The 17,338-nt window shown below is 43.3% G+C and overlaps 1 long non-coding RNA gene across 2 annotated transcripts in view; it reads right to left on the bottom strand.

Annotated features, from left to right (window-relative positions):
• LOC130035762 (uncharacterized) overlaps positions 1-17,338 on the bottom strand; it is an 87,855-nt gene that overhangs the window by 21,472 nt on the left and 49,045 nt on the right. For both annotated transcript variants that reach the window (XR_008794259.1, XR_008794260.1), the window contains exon 4: positions 8,062-8,165. This is a non-coding gene — a long non-coding RNA (uncharacterized LOC130035762). The remainder of the gene's footprint in view (positions 1-8,061; positions 8,166-17,338) is intronic.

Genomic DNA, 17,338 nt, shown 5'->3' with positions numbered 1-17,338 from the left:
AGGGGTGAGTGGGAAACTGGGGACTAAAGGTCACACCGGTGGTGGGATTGGTGTTGGAACACTAAATGCCTGAAACAACTGTATTATGAACTACTTTGTAAATCATGGTGTTTAAATTATAAATATTTAATGAGAAATTTTGGCAGTGCCAGGGAATGAACCCAGGTCTCACATGTGAGACATATACTGTACCATGAGTCGTATCTTAGCCTTTTAGCTTTTAGATGGGCTTTTTTGTTTCGGTTTGGTTTGGAGGGTTTTTTGGGGTTTTTTGTTTTGTTTTGTTTGGGCATACCTGGTAGTGCTCAGGGCTTACTCCTGGCTCTGTGCTCAGCGATCACTCCACACAGACTTGGGGCCATATAGAGTGCCAGGGATCCAGCCCTTAGCTGTTAATGGGAGGAGGAGGGAGGGGTTGTATTTTTTAAAGGGATCCTAGAAAAACAAATAAAAAGATGGTTCTCCAAGAAGCTCAAGGACATTACTATGCTGGCCTCGCTATGACAGCACAGCTTCTATCACTCTGCTGAAGAACAAGAAAACATCAGAGCTATAGAGCATCATGTCAGATTCCTGAATGTCATACCTCAAATCAACAGGTTCCAGAATAGAACTTGGGAGCCTTGGCTACCCTTTCTCCTCTGGCCAGTGCACACCATTTCCTTAGCCAGGAAGTTACAGTGTACTTTTTTTTCCTATGAGGTTTCCAACACTATTTTAAACTCTTTGAAATCAAGCAACAACAGGATTTCATTATGGTCGGAGCCTTAGAGCAGTATTCAGACCTGGGCCCTATTTCCAGAATCACAACTACTTCTCTACAAAAGGTCGCTACAAGTCTCAATAATATAGAAGAGTAGGCCTGCATCATAATTTCTTTCTTTCTTTCTTTCTTTCTTTCTTTCTTTCTTTCTTTTTTTTTGCTTTTTGGGTCCGACCCAGCAATGCATAGGGAATTCTCCTGGCTCTGCACTCAGGAATTACTCAAGGCAATGCTCGGGGACCATATGGGATGCTGGGGATCGAACCCAGGTCAGTCGCATGCAAGACGAACACTCTACCCACTGTGCTACTGCTCCAGGCCCTCATAACTTCTTTCCCAATGATCCAATAAGAACCACCAGGAAATTTCTGGGCTCTCCACAGAAGGGTCCCTAAAAGCATATTATTGTGGGGCTGGAGCGATAGCACAGTGGGCAGGGCATTTGCTTTACATGTGGCTGACCCGGGTTCAATTCCCAGCATCCTGTATGGTCCCTCGAGCACCGCCAGGAGTAATTCCTGAGTGCATAAGCCAGGAGTAAACCCCTGTGTATCACCAGGTGTGACCTGAAAAGAAACCAAAAAAAAAAAAGCATATATTGTAACTAAAAACAAAACAAACTAAAGATAATCACTTGGCACAATATGCTATGCACAATTCAACATAGGAATTCATACTCTGAGGTACTTGTAGTATTATGTACATTCTACTTGACCTTCTTTGCTCTTTAAAAAAAAAAAATAGGGGCCATATCAGCAGTACTCAGGGAGGCCCTGGGAGCCATTCCAGGCAATATTCAAGCCCAAATGTACAGAGATGGTTCAGTGATCGGGTCTGGCAATGCTAAGGCCCACCAGGGTCACAACCAGTAGTGCTCGAGCGCTACCACACTGACATCCAGCAATGCTGAGGCAAGAGGTATGCTGTGCCAAGGAACAAACAGAGTCTCACTCCACCACACTGAGACCTGTTCTTGTCCCCTACTTTCTTATCACGTTCCCAGGCTGGGACATCAAGAGTCAGAAACACATAAAAAAGGCAAAAGAAGTTGACTGGCAACTTCAGTAGATGGGATAAAGAGAAAATGAAAAATTAAGTCCAATGTGAAGAAGGAAATGGTCCATACAGGATTATTTAATTGCATGTATTTAGATAATAGGCAGAGACAAACCTGAAATCATTCAAATTACCTAATATTACCTGAAAGGGAAAAAAAATGAAAATTTTGCTAGGTTTTCCTTAGGCCTTGCTTGATTTTATACTAAGTTTGCATTTAATCATTTTTTAAAATTTTCTGTGGGGAAGAGGGGGCTTTTCTAGGGAATATACCCAGTGGTGCTCAGGGCTTATTTCTGGCTCTGAGCTCAGGGATCATTTTTGATGGTGCGTAGGGGACAGGTATGTGATGCCTAGGATGAAACCCAGTTGGCCACATACAAGCCAAATGTCCTACGTGCAGTACTATGGCTCTGGCCCCAAAGTGGGTTATTTTTTGGGGGGGAAAGGAGAGGTTGGGGCTATTTTTGTATGTTTGATGATCACATCTCATGGTGCTCAAGGCTTACTCCTAACTCTGTGCTCAGAGATCACTACTGAAGGGCTCAGGGGAACCATACAGGGTGCCGGGGACAGAATGAGAGTCGGCCACAGGCAAGGCAGATGCCCTACCTGATGTACTATCATTCCAGTCCATGGGCCCTATATTTTAATAGTTAATTCAGAACTGAATATTATGAGGAATACCATAATCTTTCTCTTGCTTATATCTTTAAAGTTCTAATTAGCTCTCTGGTACCAGCAAGAAGGAAAATCTAGAGTCCAAAACTTCAAAGTCAATATTGCTTTCTTCATTCAATATTTTTTTTCGTGCATACACACACATGTGTATGTGTGTGCAGGGCAGAGAGAGAGAGAGTGTGTGTGTGTGTGTGTGTGTGTGTGTGTGTGTGGTTTAGGGTCACACCCAGAAAATTGTTCAGTGGTTGCTCCCAGCAGTTCATAGAATGTACAGTGCCAAGAATCAAACATGCCAGCAAGTGCACTAGCTCTCTGAGCTATCTTCTTGGCCAAAAAACATTTCCTGAGGGGTAAGAAAATGCTGGATTTTTACTCAGTTCTGGGATACAAGAGAAAACAAAATAGATATGGTCCCTGAGCTCCAAAAGTTCAATCTCCTGAGAAGACCTGAGAATAAAAATAGGATTCAGAATTGATTCAGGCACACTCGAAATTGGACATATTATGTCTGTGATTAGATAATAAACATAACAAATAAAAGACATTTTTGGTACAGTAAAAATAAAATGGGAGAGCTCAGGGGGTTAGAGCACATTCCTGACATACACAGGGTCCCAAGAGTGCTTCCCAGCATGCATAACCCTTGATACCACTAAGTAACGCTCAATGCTTGCCATGATGATCCCTAGGCATCACTGGGTGAGGCTCTGGACGCCTTGAGCACCGCTGCACATAAATAGCATCACAGGACAACTGAACTGTTAGGTCTACACAGTTTAAGTGTGAACCTTTTTAGGTCTATACAGCCAGGTTGTGTATTACCAAGAGTGGTCCCTGGGTCCAATGAGCACTGCTTGGAACCCACCCCTCCCCCCCAAAAAAAGACTCAAAAGCATCAAGAGGGATATAGGCAAGAATCTACAGTCAGTGATAGAATACACAGGAAGGAAATCTCTTCCAGGATGCCAACCAAAAAAGACCATGGGCAGACAAAAAGTTAAGGGAGTGAAGCAGAGTGAGATATTGCCTTTTCCCCTCCCCCCACATACCTCCCCCTTCTCTGAGAGAGCCACTGTGGTGAGTTGTGATCCTCCAGAGTAGGTGATCAGGGCTTAGGGTTGGAGGGCAGCATATGTCTTGCATATGTGAGGGGTCAATTCCTAGCACCAAAAAAAAATTTAAAAAAAAAATAAAAGCAGGGTGATCAGGTCTCTCTCTGAGATAATGCTGCCATGAAACTGTCCCTTTCTATTCAGTCATAAGTTGTGATGTGTGGCAGAGCTAAACTTTTCAAAAGTAAACAATACTTGGGTAGTCTACAGACAAGGATTCTAGAGAGTAGAGAAAGTCAGAAATGGAAAGCATAAAAACAACTGCCAAAAGAAACTGAGTGACTCCCCAAAATTGTCACAGACACATTTCTGATACCACATGGGAAAGAATGGGGAAAAAAGGAAAATAAATTCCTGATGTTATGTGCAGGAGTGGAGCTGGGAAGAGATCTACTGAAATGACCAGTCTGTCATCAGATACCACCTGAGAGGAGTCCTGCAGGACAGGAAGAAAAGGCAAAGAGAGAAAGATCTGTGGTCCACTCTGCAGGGGGGAAAAAAAAGAAGAGAAAAGAAAAAAGAGGCCATTCCAGTACCTCAACCCCAGCAATAACAGTAGCTACTATAGCCCAGATGAAGGTGGAGAGTTGACAATAATGATAACAGAAAAAGTGCTCAACAAGCAGAGCACTGGCCTAGAACTACCTCCAGGTATTTGGCCTACCAGGGTCTGTTTCCTTGCCTGAAAACACTAATAATGACATATATTGGTTTTGGAAAGCACCCATAACAAAAACTAAAAACTGGATAGTTTTTTTTTTTAATTCAAAGGGGATTTGGACACCTGGTGGTGCCTGGGGGACTGTGGGGTGTGGTAGACTGAACCCAGGCATCCTACATGCAACACATGCAAGCGCCAAATTGGGTAGTTTTAAACAATAGAACTTATTTGTTTCATAATTCTGGAGACAAGAAATCTGGAAGTCAGTAGAGTCATTTCCTATTCCTGCAATTTCCAGCTTCTTTGTGGTCATAAGTAATTCTTGCCATTCCTTAGTTGCGACAGTATTAAGTTAAATCTCTTGTCTCTATTTTCACAGGGCCATCTTCTATGTGAGTCTCCCTCTTCTTTTAAGAGTACCAGAAATTTGATTTTAATACAGCAAGATTTCATTTTACTTGATTTCCTCTTCAAAGACCTGATTTTATTTTTCTTAAGAAAATTTTTTTCTATTCGCCCTCTCCTCTCTGGAAAGAAAGATGGCGGCCACATGGGAGCCTTGTGGACAGCAGGTATGAGCCGGGAGTGTGGGGGCGACTAAAACCTCATGGAAAGGGGGGCGTTTCGCTCCGCCCTTCACGCCCTACCGAGGCCACCGGTTGCCCCCCGCGAGCGGCTCTCCAGCACGGCCACGACTCCAGAACACAGAAACCAATTTCTTAACTATCTGACTTTCAGTAGAAATACTTCCAGGGTCAATAGGTAAAATAGCAGTAATCCAAAACCAACATTTAATTCTCGAAACCAGCTGTAGAAAGCAAATCACTCCACAATGCTTTTTCAGCATGCCTGATTTGGGGGGGGGGGGATAAACTCTAAATAATAGTGGTGAATCTTTTATTGGAACAATGAATCTAATCAAAGCAGATAGAGTGTTAACTAGAATTCATCTGCCTCACAGGGACGGGGAGGGGTGGGGGGTGGGGTTTTATTGGGGTTCTTCATGGTAAAAAATAAGTATTGGTAAAGGGAAATGTGTTTGATATTTGCATGACTGAGACATAAACCTGAAAGCTTTGTAACCTTTCCCACAGTGATTCAATAAATAAATAAAATTAAAAAAAAAAAAAAAAGAAAATTTTTTTCTGGGGCTGGAGCAATAGCACAGAGGGTAGGGTGTTTGCCTTGGACATGGCTGACCTGGGTTTGATTCCCAGCATCCCATATGGTCTCCTGAGCACTGCAGGAGTAATTTCTGAGTGCATGAGCCAGTAGTAGCTCCTGTACATCGCCGGGTATGACCCAAAAACAAAAACAAAACAAAACAAAACAAAAAAAGAAAATTTTTTTCTGGGGCCACAGCAGCTAAGGTACTTGCCTTACAATATGGCCAACCTTGGTTTGATCCCCACCATATTGAGTACAACCAATAATAACTCTAGTGCAAAGCCAGGAGTAACCCCTGACCATTGCTAGGTGTGCCAGCACCCTTCAAAAAAAAAAAAAAACTTTTCCCCCTCCAGCATGTAAATGATAAATGACCTAGCTCCACAACTAATCAACTAATCTCAAAAGATGTCAAGCCACTGAATCATTCCAGGTAGATTAATCTCTGGGCTGAGAACTCTGGGCTGAGAACTAAGAATGGGGACAAGCAGGTGCCCCTCCCTTCTGGACAAGTCCCACCCACACCCAACATCCTCCAGTATATAGACAACCCAGCTCCATAAATGAACTTCCACAAGCTGCTAAGCAGCCAAACGACACTCCAAGTGTCCCAGTACTGACAGCTGAGTAGGTAGGAGTTGCAGAGAAGCTCACCAAGCTCAATTAGTGAAAACAACACAGAAGGCTTGAGTAGCACCAACCAGCTCAGTAGATTCCCATGATTTTAGTAACAACACTGTAAGATAAAACAACTATCACAAATTGACTTTATTGATTTATTTTTTGATAATTTCATTTGCCATGTTGTTGTAACAAGCAATTAAATAAATCTGTTTGTGCCTACTAAAAGGGTAGGCTTGGGGCTGATAAAGAACCTGGGGACATTGGTGGAGAGACGATCACGTTGGTGCCAGAACTGGCGTTGGACAATGAATGCCTGAAACAACAGTATTATGAACAACTTTGTAAATTACACTGCAAAAACTTTACAGTGTGAAAAAAAAAAACACTTGGGGAGGCGCGGAGCAATAGCATAGCAGGTAGGCATTTGCCTTACATGCAGTCAACCAAGGTTCGATTTCCAGCATCCCAAATGGTTCCCCAAGCAATGCCAGCAATAATTCCTGAGTGCAGAGCCAGGAGTAACCCCTGAGCATCACCGGGTATGACTCAAAAAGCAAAACAAAACAAAACAAAAAAAAACCTTTTTCTTTGTGTGTGTGTGTGTGTGGGTGTGGCAGGGTGGTTGGGGCCATACCTAGTGGTGGTCAGGGTTTTCTCCTGGCAGACTAGGGGGACCATACAGAGTACCAGGAATCAAAGCCAGGTTGACCGTGTGCAAGGCAAATACCCTACCAGTTGTAACTATCTCTCTGGTCCAAGAACTCAGAACTTTTCATTGTAAATTAACAATGCCAATCCCCGCCTCAATCCCCAAGTTAGGATCTACTTGGGAAAAATCTCAAGAATCAGTGGAGAAGCCAAACAAGCCAACACAACAGTTTCAGCACTTAGTGTCAATCTGTGAGTTCTGATCTCAAACTGCTTTACATATCCATCCCTAATCCTAATAACCCAAACACTTCTGAGTCAAACATTTAATTGATTCTCTAGAATGTCAGTTATTTCTAGGTTATATTTTTAGGAGAAAGATTAAAGGCTCCTATTCTCATTCCTTCTTCAATAAATGGGCCTGGGACACCACTCAACTGAGAGAAACAGAGTCAGATGTCAACTGCTATCTTTATATCAAAATTAATTCCAGATGGGTCAAAGTCTTAAAGATTAAAATCTTTTTAAAAAATACACATAGAGTTACTATTTTTTATGATTTTGAGGTAGAGAAGCATGCTTTTTCTAAACACTGGCATAGGACGAGGAAAAAGCTGTAAGAGATTATTTTGACTTCCTGAAAATGTAAAACTTCCAGACACGAGAAAATTACATAAACAAAGCTGAAAGACAAATTATTGACTCCTGAGTCCAGAGCTGTGAACAATTCTGCACTCTATGTAATAATCATCATATTAACTCTAAGAAAATATTACTGGGGGCCAGGAAAATATCTCAAAGTGTAATGCATGTGTCTCTGTATGCTGGTTCAACCCCTGGCAACACATGGTTCCCCAAAGCACCATTGGGAGTTACTCCTAAGCAGTCCTGACCATAAGATACGGTCTAAAAATCAAAAAAGAAAACATTACTGGGGCTGGAGCGATAGTACAATGGATAGGGCACTTGATTTGCACACAGCTAACCCAAATTCAATTTCCAGCATCCCATTTGGTCCCCTGAACACTTCCAGGAGTGATTTCTGAGTACAGAGCCAGGAGTAACCCCTGAGAATCACCAAGTATGGTGAAAAAAAATGCCAAAATAAAACATTATTGTGAAAATGTAAATGCTAAGTGCTACAATGAAAAATGAAAATGCCCAAAACACAGTTGTAAAGATGTACAACTTTTAATATCCAAGGAAATGCAAATGGAATCAATTATTGAGAATCATGTCTCAGCTATTACTCAAAGCATTTTATTTGGACTGATTTATTTTTCATGAACAGGCACTATCATCCCCATTAGCAAAAATGAAATTGAAAGACAGATAATTAAATGACTTACCCACAACTACACAGTAAATGGCAGAATCAGAATTCAAATCCAACAGGCTGGATCCAAAGTCATATTTTAAACTACCTTGCTGTGCTAACAAGACCACACTTCAACTGTCAGATGGAAAAAAACAAAAAACATCTCAGTGTTACAGATGATGTGGAAAAACAGGCAATCTTATAAATAGTAGAAGCTAACATTCTTAAATACAATATTGTTCTATGAATAAACATTTTAAATATACCTATTCTTTAATTCAGCTATTTCATTTCTTGAAATGCATTCTAAGAAAATAAGCAGTCTATTTAAAAAAAACAAAAAACAAAAACACAGACCAGGATGCTAATCACAAAATGCGTAATAACAAAAATTCTGCAGATAAAAACTTTAGAGGCCAGAGTGATATTACTGTGGGTAGGGTGTTTGCCTTGCAATGCAGTAAATCTAGGTTTGATCCCTGGCATTCCATAGGATGCCCCAAACATTGTCAGGAGTGATTCTGGAGAGCAGAGGAGCACTACTAGGTATAATGCAAAAACAAAACAAAACCAAGAAACCTCAAGAGTTCTGTTTTGGGGTCACAACTGGCTGTGCTCAGGGATCACTCTCAGGGGACCACATCAGATGCTGAAGATCAAACCAGGTCTGCTATGTGCAAGGCAAGCCCCTACCCACTATACTATCCCTCAGTCTCTAAACCCAAGAGTTTTTCTACACAAAAACCCAAGAATTTTCTACACCAAAAGTTCAACAAATTCAACAAATATTTGTTGTGTATTAATGTATACCAGGAACTTCTATGCAACAAGAATAGAACAATGATTTAAAAGAAAGAAAGAAAGAGAAACAGAGAGGAAGGAAGGAAGGAAGGAAGGAAGGAAGGAAGGAAGGAAGGAAGGAAGGAAGGGGGCTGGGAACATAGCTCAACAGTCAGGGGCACATGCCACGTACTGAGACCTAAGGTCTAACCCCAGCACATCACATACCCCTGGCACCGCCACATAGCCAGCTATATGCCTAGAGAACCCTAAGCACTGTCAAGATAGCTCTGACTGTCCCCAGCACTGCAGAGCCAAAGCAGCTTAGCAGTGAACTTCCTGGCTCAGCCAAAGATGGTCTCAGGCCCCCTGAGCAGTGATTGGGTGGAACTTCTACACACACACACACACACACACACACACACACACACACACACACACACACCACTGTTTCCATGCAGCCTACAATATAATGAAAGAAGAAGTAAGGCAATACAGAATTAAGTAAAGTATATAGGGGCCAGAGACACCTCAAAGAGCTAGAAAATATACTTGGCACACACAAAACCCAGATTCAGTCCCCTGCATCATGCACCATCACGTCTCCAAGCACTTCCTGGAGTGACCTTTACACGGGCACCAAAAGGAATCCATGAGCAACACTAGGTGTGACCATCCACAGACAGAAAAACAAGAACTTTATCAAGTGGTGCTAAGTACTAGAGAAAAAAACAGATGTAAAGAAGGAAAGATCCTACAATTTCAAAGAGGATCAGGGAACATCACATTGGTAACAGATGAAACAGATAATTAGATAATAAATGCATTATGGTATATATGCTTTGAAACATAGTTCAGCCATTTAGTATATATTTACTAGCAAGAAAACAATAAAAGATTTTGCCACACGCACAAAATTAAAACACAAAATGTGAGCTGATGAATGTGAAACTTGTTTGTGGTGTTCATTCAACAATATATACTTCTATCGAGACATCATGTTTAAACTTATACACTATGACATGCATATCAGTAATATCTCAACAAAGCTACTGGAAATTTTTTTACAAGATTATAGAATGGGGGTCAAAGAGGTAGTACAGTGGGTAGGATAACTGCCTTCCACACAGCAAACCTGGATTCGATCCCAGCATCCCATGTGGTTCCCTGAGGCTGCCAGGAGTGAATCCTAAGTGCAGAGCCAGGAATAACCCCTGAGCACCAATGGATGTGGCCCAATAACCAGAAAAAAAAAATTTTAAATATTACAGAATGTTATTAGAGAAGAAATTATTTAAAATATTCCACTGAGGGGCCAGAGTAATAGTACAGTGGGTAGGGCATTTGCCTTGCACGTGGCTGACTCGGCTCAATTCCCAGTATCCCAAAAAGTTCCCAGTATCCCAAAAAGCACCACCAGGAGTAATTCCTGAGTGAAGAGCCGTAAGTAAGCATTAGGAACCACCAGGTGTTGACCCAAAAAGCCAAAAATGAAAAATAAACTAATTTGAAAAATAAAGTATTCCATTGAGGGGGCCAGCGTGATAGCACAGTGGATAGGGCACTTGCTTTATATGTGGTCAACCTGGATTCAATCCCCAGCATCCCATAAGGTCCCCTGAGCACTGCCAGGAGTAATCGCTGAGCATATAGCCAAGAGCAAGCCCTAGCCCTACGCACCCAGGTGTGCCCCCTCGGAAAAAAAATTTTTTTAATGAAGTATTCTACTGAGGCACTGGAACAACAGTACAATGGGTAGGTCATTTGTCTTCCACACAGCCAACCCAGGTTTGATTCCCATCACCCCGTATGTCCCCTGAGCCCTGCCAGGACTGATCCCTGAGCACAGAGCCAGGAGTAAGCTCTGATTACCACCAAAAATAAAACTATTCTATTGTTTGAAATTACTTGTGCATAAATTCTTATGCTTTAAATGAAAGAGAAAACAGTATGACAGTTTGATAATACCAAATAAGGCCTGGTATGAGAGCAGACAAGTGAAACAGTGACATTTGTGTTTTTTTCTCACCCACACGCATCCTCCTCCCCACACCTACACTGTTCAGAAAGAATTTAAGGACAGAAAATCCACATAGTCCTACAAGTTCTTTAACCCCATCTTCCCTCATCCTTCTTCCCCTCTTCCTAGAAACCAGATCAGTAATAGCGTGAGAGGATAAAAACTCAGTATCAGGGTAAACTGACTAAATTTAAAAAAAGAGGAAAACCCCAGTTTTAATTCAGTAGACAGGAAACAGATCCTGGGAGGCACATTTCCATCCTACAGATCTGCAAGATTTGAAGCAACACTATCTGATTCTGGTTCCCTAAATCATCTCCTACTAAATCCCAAGTGCCTTACAACGTAGCCAAGAGCAAGACTGACTCATTTACAGAGCTACAACATAATAAGCTACTGCAGGTCAAAGCTCTGCATCTTGTACATGAGTACCTACATTTTCTTAAGAACAAGAAAAGGACAGACTTGAATCTTTGTGACTCCTACCTCATCCCTTCCTCCATTACTGCACATGACAAGCTATCCTGAGTTAACTCATGCCCAACTTCACACACCCCCATTGCCTTGTCACGATTATCTCAGAGATTCACACAAATTCCCATCAAGATTCTCAATACTAAGTCCCCAATAAGAAAACTGCATAAGATGACCAAATATACTATTTTAAAATATTTTCTTTTTGGGTTTTGTTTTGCTGTTGGGGGGAGGGGGGTGTGAGTTTGGGAGTCAAACCTGGCTGTGCACAGAACTTACTCCTGCCTCTCCACTCAGGGATCATTCCCGGTAAGTGCTCTGTGCCATTATAGGCTGCCAAGAATCAAGCTTGGGTTGGATATGTCGCAAACAAACTATATGCTGTACTATCTCCCCAGCCCCAGGTCTGAATATTTTCAGTTAAACAGTATGAAGTTTTTTTTGGTTTTTGTTTGGGGACTACAACCAGCAGTGCTCTGGGGTTACTCCTAGCTCTGCACTCAGGGATCACTCCTAGGAGTGCTTGGGAGACCATATTACCATATTACCATATTGGGTAAGGAGGATCAAACCTGGGTTGGGTGCATGCAAGGCAAGTACCCTACCTGCTGTACTATCTCTCTAGCCCTAAATAATAGGATGCTTAGTATAACCTTATTTATAGATAGGGTACAGATAAATTTGCTCTCAACTGTAGCATATCAGACATTTTTTCCCCCACTTTACCTTGTTTTTTCTTATAGTTTGGATAACATGGTTACAATTATGTTACCAATTAGGGTACTGATGTACAGTTAACTACACCCACCACTTTCTAGTTCACATCTTCATTCCCCAGTACTACTTGGTAATGTTTTGTAATGCAAGGCCAAGGGCTTGTCATCACTCAATACTATCCCCTTGTTTGTACCTATATACTGCAGATAAGTGAGATATATATAAAGTATTTGTCTTTCTGCCTCTGACTTGGTTGTATTTATTTATTTTTCTTTTCTTTTTGCAGGAGTATTGCTATTTATTCAGCCATTGATTAGGCTGATTGAATTGGGCATGAACTCCACCATTTTTTTTCATTTTTTATAATTTTATTTATTAAATCACCATGAGAGCAGTTTCAAAGCTTTCAGGTCTAAGTCTCGGTCATAGAATGAAATACCCGTACCTTCACCAGTGCCCATTCTCCACCACCAAAAACCCCAGTATACCCCCATCCCACACCCTCCACCTACCTGTGGGGCACATTATTTCCACATTACTCTATCTCTACTTTGATTACATTCAGTATTTTGACACCAGACCCACCATTATTATTTGGGATTTTACCCCAACACTCAGATCTGCTGAAAAGGCAAGAGTAGAAAATGTGTTTTCTATTGCTGGTTAGGAATAACATAAGATGTCGCGCAGCTGCAGTAGTGGCTGTGCGATTTTAAAATTCCGAAATTTTAACAATTAAATCTGGAAGGATTTCTGCCAAAACCTACAGGGTTCTGAGATTTGTTCCTGAGTCTCTGGGATCATGGCCGTTAAGCAGCTTGATCAGGAGACAGAGAGGATGTTCGTGGGTGGCGAATCGGGGTCTTGTTGGGACGGGGAGGAAAGGCCGGCTCCACCCCCATCCCATGAGGCCGAGCGTGTCTTGTCACTGAAGGCCCAAACCTGACTGTCCAATGGCCTCTGGAGGATGGCAGCCACCGAACTGCCAAGGGGGAGCAGGCGGAGGGACAGCACCCTTTCCCCCCCCTGGGGTGGCCCATAACAGCAACCTACTGCGGGGTTCAGACACATTTCTGCCAAAAGCCACTAGGTTTTGAGATTTGTTTCTGAGTCTCTGGGATCATGGCCATTAAGCAGCTTGATTAGGAGCCAAAGAGGCCGTTCATGGACAGCAACTCGGGATTTTGTTGGGGCGGGGAGGAAAGGGCCGGCTCCACTCCCATCCCGTGAGGCCCTGCGTGTCTTGTCACTGCGGGCCCAAACCTGACTGTCCAATGGCCTCTGGAGGATGGTGGTCACCGAGCCACCAAGGGGGAGCAGGTAGAGGGACAACACCCTTTGCCCCCTGGGGTGGTCCGGCACTGGTAACCCATTGCAGGGACCAGACGCATCTCTGCCAAAAGCCGCTGGGTTCCAAGATTTGTCTCTATCTGGGATCATGTCCATTAAGCAGTTCAATCAGGAACCAAAAAGGCCTTGCCTCCAATTATATAGCTGAGCTGGAGGTGTTTGTGGGTGTGTCTCCCACATACCTAACTTTTGCCCTTTTACTTTCTTGGTAAACTTTGCCCCAAGGTTTTGGGGTCTAGCCAAAGGCACAGCGGCCATTTGGGGGTATCTGGAAGTCTGAAGGTGCCATCAGGCTGCTGATGCACTCACTTCACAGGTACAGATTGACCCCATACAGGTACAGGTGGCACCATACCCCCATTGGTTGTACTTATTTATTTGTCTCACCTGGCTGTGCTCAGGGCTTACTCCTGGCTCTGTGCTCAGAAATCACTGCTGGCAGTGCCAGAGGGACCCTATGGGATTCCAGGGATTGAACCCAGGTAAGTAGCATGTAAGGCAAATGCCCTACCCATTATACTATCGCTCTGACCCCTAACTCCAACTTATTTAAGAGAATATGATACTCTCCACTTCCATCCATGTTGCAGCAAACTGCAAGATTTCATCATTTCTTATTGCTGTGTATATTCTAATGTGTATATCACAACTTCTTTATTCATTTATCTGTTGTTAACATCTAGGTTGTTTCTATATCCTGGCAATTGTACTAAGTGCTACAATGGACCCAGTTGAGTATGTATCTTTTCAAATTATTTTTGTGTTTAAGAGGTAGATGTCAAGAGGTAGACTCACTGGATCACATGGGAGCTCTTTAATTTTTGGAGCTATATCCATACTGTTTTCCATAGAGACTGAACCAGATGACATTCCTACCAACAGTGAATGAGGGTTCCTTTTTCACATTGTTGGAGGGGAGGGAGGGATATGGTTCTGGGTCACACCCAGCAGTGTACAGGGGCTAATCCCCACTCTGTGCTCAGGATTTTTTGTGGTGGTGCTTGGGGGACTACACTGGGTTGGCTGCAAGCAAGACAAGTAGCTTAACCCCTGTACTATCTCCCCAGCTTGCGAATTATACTTCACATCTGAGCATAAAGTACAAGAACAACTGGCAACTTCCCAAAGATGAAATCCATGTGATTATCCCCTATTTCGTTAGCCTGGGGGTAGGGCAGCCTCAGGAGAGGTAAAGGATCTCAAAAAAAAAATTTGTTACAAACTATTTCAAAATATTTCTCTGGGGGTATGGTGCCACCAGCAGGTCCAATTGTACCTGTGAGGCGAGTGCATCAGCAGCCTCATGGCGCCTTCAGACTTCCAGATACCCCAAAATTGCTGCTGTGCCTTTGGCCAGACCCCAAAAACTTGGGGCAAAGTTTACGAAGAAAGTAAACGGCCAAAAGTTAGGTATGTGGGGAACACACCCACAAACCACCTCCGGCTCAGCTATATAATTGGAGGCAAGGCCTCTTTGGTTCCTGATTGAACTGCTTAATGGACATGATCCCAGAGACTCAGAAACGAATCTCAGAACCCAGTGGCTTTAGGTAGAAACGCGTCTGGTCTCTGCAGTAGGCTACCGGTGCTGGGCCAACCCAGGTGGGAATAGGTTTTGTGCCTTGGCCTGTTCCCCCTGGCGGCCCAGTGGCCGCCATCCATCTGAGGCCACTGGATAGTCACATTTGGGACCCCAGTGACGAGACACACAGGGCCTCACGGGATGAGGGTAGAGCCGGGCTTGTCCTCCCCACCCCAACGAGACCCCAAGTCATCGCCCACAAATGGCCTCTCTGGCTCCTGATCAAGCTGCTTAATGGCCATGATCCCAGAGACTCAGAAACAAATCTCAAAACCCAGTGGCGTTTGGCAGAAATGTGTCTGGACTCCACAGTACATTACTGTCGCCAGGCCACCCCAGGGAGGAAAGGGTGTTGTCCCTCCAACTGCTCCCTCTTTGCGACTTGGTGGCTGTCATCCTCCAGAGGCCATTGGACAGTCAGATTTGGGCCTGCAGTGACGAAACTTGTTGGGTCTCACGGGATGGAGGGGGGAGGTGGAGCCGGGCCTGTCCTCCCCACCCTAACGAGACCCCAAGTCATCGCCCACAAACGGCCTTTCTGGCTCCTCATCAAGCTGCTCAACAGCCTTGATCCCAGAGACTCAGAAACAAATCTCAAAACCCAGTGGCTTTTGTCAGAAATGTGTCCGGACCCCGCAGTAGGTTACTGTCGCCGGGCCACCCCAGGGGGGAATGAGTGCTGTCCCCCCCGCCTGCTCCCTCTTGGCGACTTGGTGGCTGTCATCCTCCAGAGGCCACTGGACAGTCAGGCTTGGACCCGCAGTGACGAAACTTGTTGGGTATCACGGGATGGGGGGGGAGGCGGAGCCGGGCCTGTCTTCCCCGCCCCAATGAGACCCCAAGTCATCGCCCACGAATGGCCTCTTTGGCTCCTCATCAAGCTGCTCAACGGCCATGATCCCAGAGACTCAGGAGCAGATCTCTAAACCCAGTGGCTTTTGGCAGAAATCCCTCCAGATTTAAGTGTTAAAATTTCAAAATTTCAAAACCACATGGCCCTACTGCAGCCACACGACATCATATGTTATTCATAACCAGCAATACAACACAAATTGTCTCTTGTTGCCTTTTCAGCAGATCTGAGTGTTGGGGTAAAATCTCAAATAATGGTGGGTCTGGTGTCGAAATAGTGAATGTGATCAAAGTAGAGAGAGAGTAATGTAGAAATCATCTGCCCCACAGGCAGGGGGAGGGTGTGGGATGGGGTATGCTGGGATTTTTGGTGATGGAGAATGGGCACTGGTGAAGGTACGGGTGTTTCATTGTATGACTGAGACTTAGACCCAAAAGCTTTGTAACTGCTCTCACGGTGATTCAATAAATAAAATTATAAAAAATGGAAAAAAAAATATTTCTCACATACTCTGTCATTTCTGGGATAGCTACCATATGCCAAGAAAGGTGGTAAATGTTTTCATATACAATCTAAAAATGTCAAATCACTTTTGTCAAACATTCCCTCTATGAGCAACTAAATTTAAGAAGAGTAAGGCACATAAAGATCCAGCTGCCCGGCTGACAGTTGAATATCAACCTTGAATTTGGAAGAAATCTAAATATCTTCTCAGAACTGTAACAGAAAAGTCTCAAAAGACACCATCAGGTCTCAGCATTAAGGCCCCATTCTAGTTTCTGCTGTCCTTCAACAGGGAAAGAATGCACACATGCACACTGTGTGCACACAATGCCTTGTGCATGTGCACACACACACACACACGCACATACACACACGCACGCGCACACACATCTCTCAATTTCTCTCCCATCATCCCCCTCGTAAAAGGGAAAACAGTAGCTCTTTCATAGAAGCCCCTGCATCCCAACCTTTTCTTTGCAGTGTCAAGAATCAAACTTAAAGCTTTACATATAAAGGACATTGAGCCATATCCCATCTCTCTACCTTTCTTATCTTTATCAAATATATAATTACTGCACAGTTTATATTATGTTCATCACTACAGGTGATCATCTAAGTCATAACTCGTGCTTTAAAGAATTCACTCCATTTGGAAAGACAAAATCAACAGAGGAAAAGTTAAGAAAAGAGAATGCCTGACTGCTGAAAGGAGGTAAAATGATATGCAGGATACCCTTTCAGTAACAGTATTACAAACCACAGTGCCTAAAAGGAAAGTTAAAAGAGAGGAAGAGAGAGAAAAGTGTCTACCATAGAGGCAGGCTGTGGGCGCAGGCAGGAAGAAAACTGGAGGCAGTGGTGGCAGGAATGTACACTGGTCAAGGGATGGGTGTTAGGACATCATATGACTAAAACTCAGTCATGAACAACTTTGTAACTGTATCTCACGGTGATTCAATTAAAGAAATATATCTTTAAAATGTGAAAGAAAAAAAGAGAATGTCAAATTTTTAATATAGGAAGAAACA

Source organism: Sorex fumeus, unplaced genomic scaffold (assembly GCF_029834395.1).
Source record: "Sorex fumeus unplaced genomic scaffold, SorFum_2.1 ptg000006l, whole genome shotgun sequence".
NCBI classification, from domain to species: domain Eukaryota; kingdom Metazoa; phylum Chordata; class Mammalia; order Eulipotyphla; family Soricidae; genus Sorex; species Sorex fumeus.
This window is presented reverse-complemented; position numbering and strand designations above follow the sequence as displayed.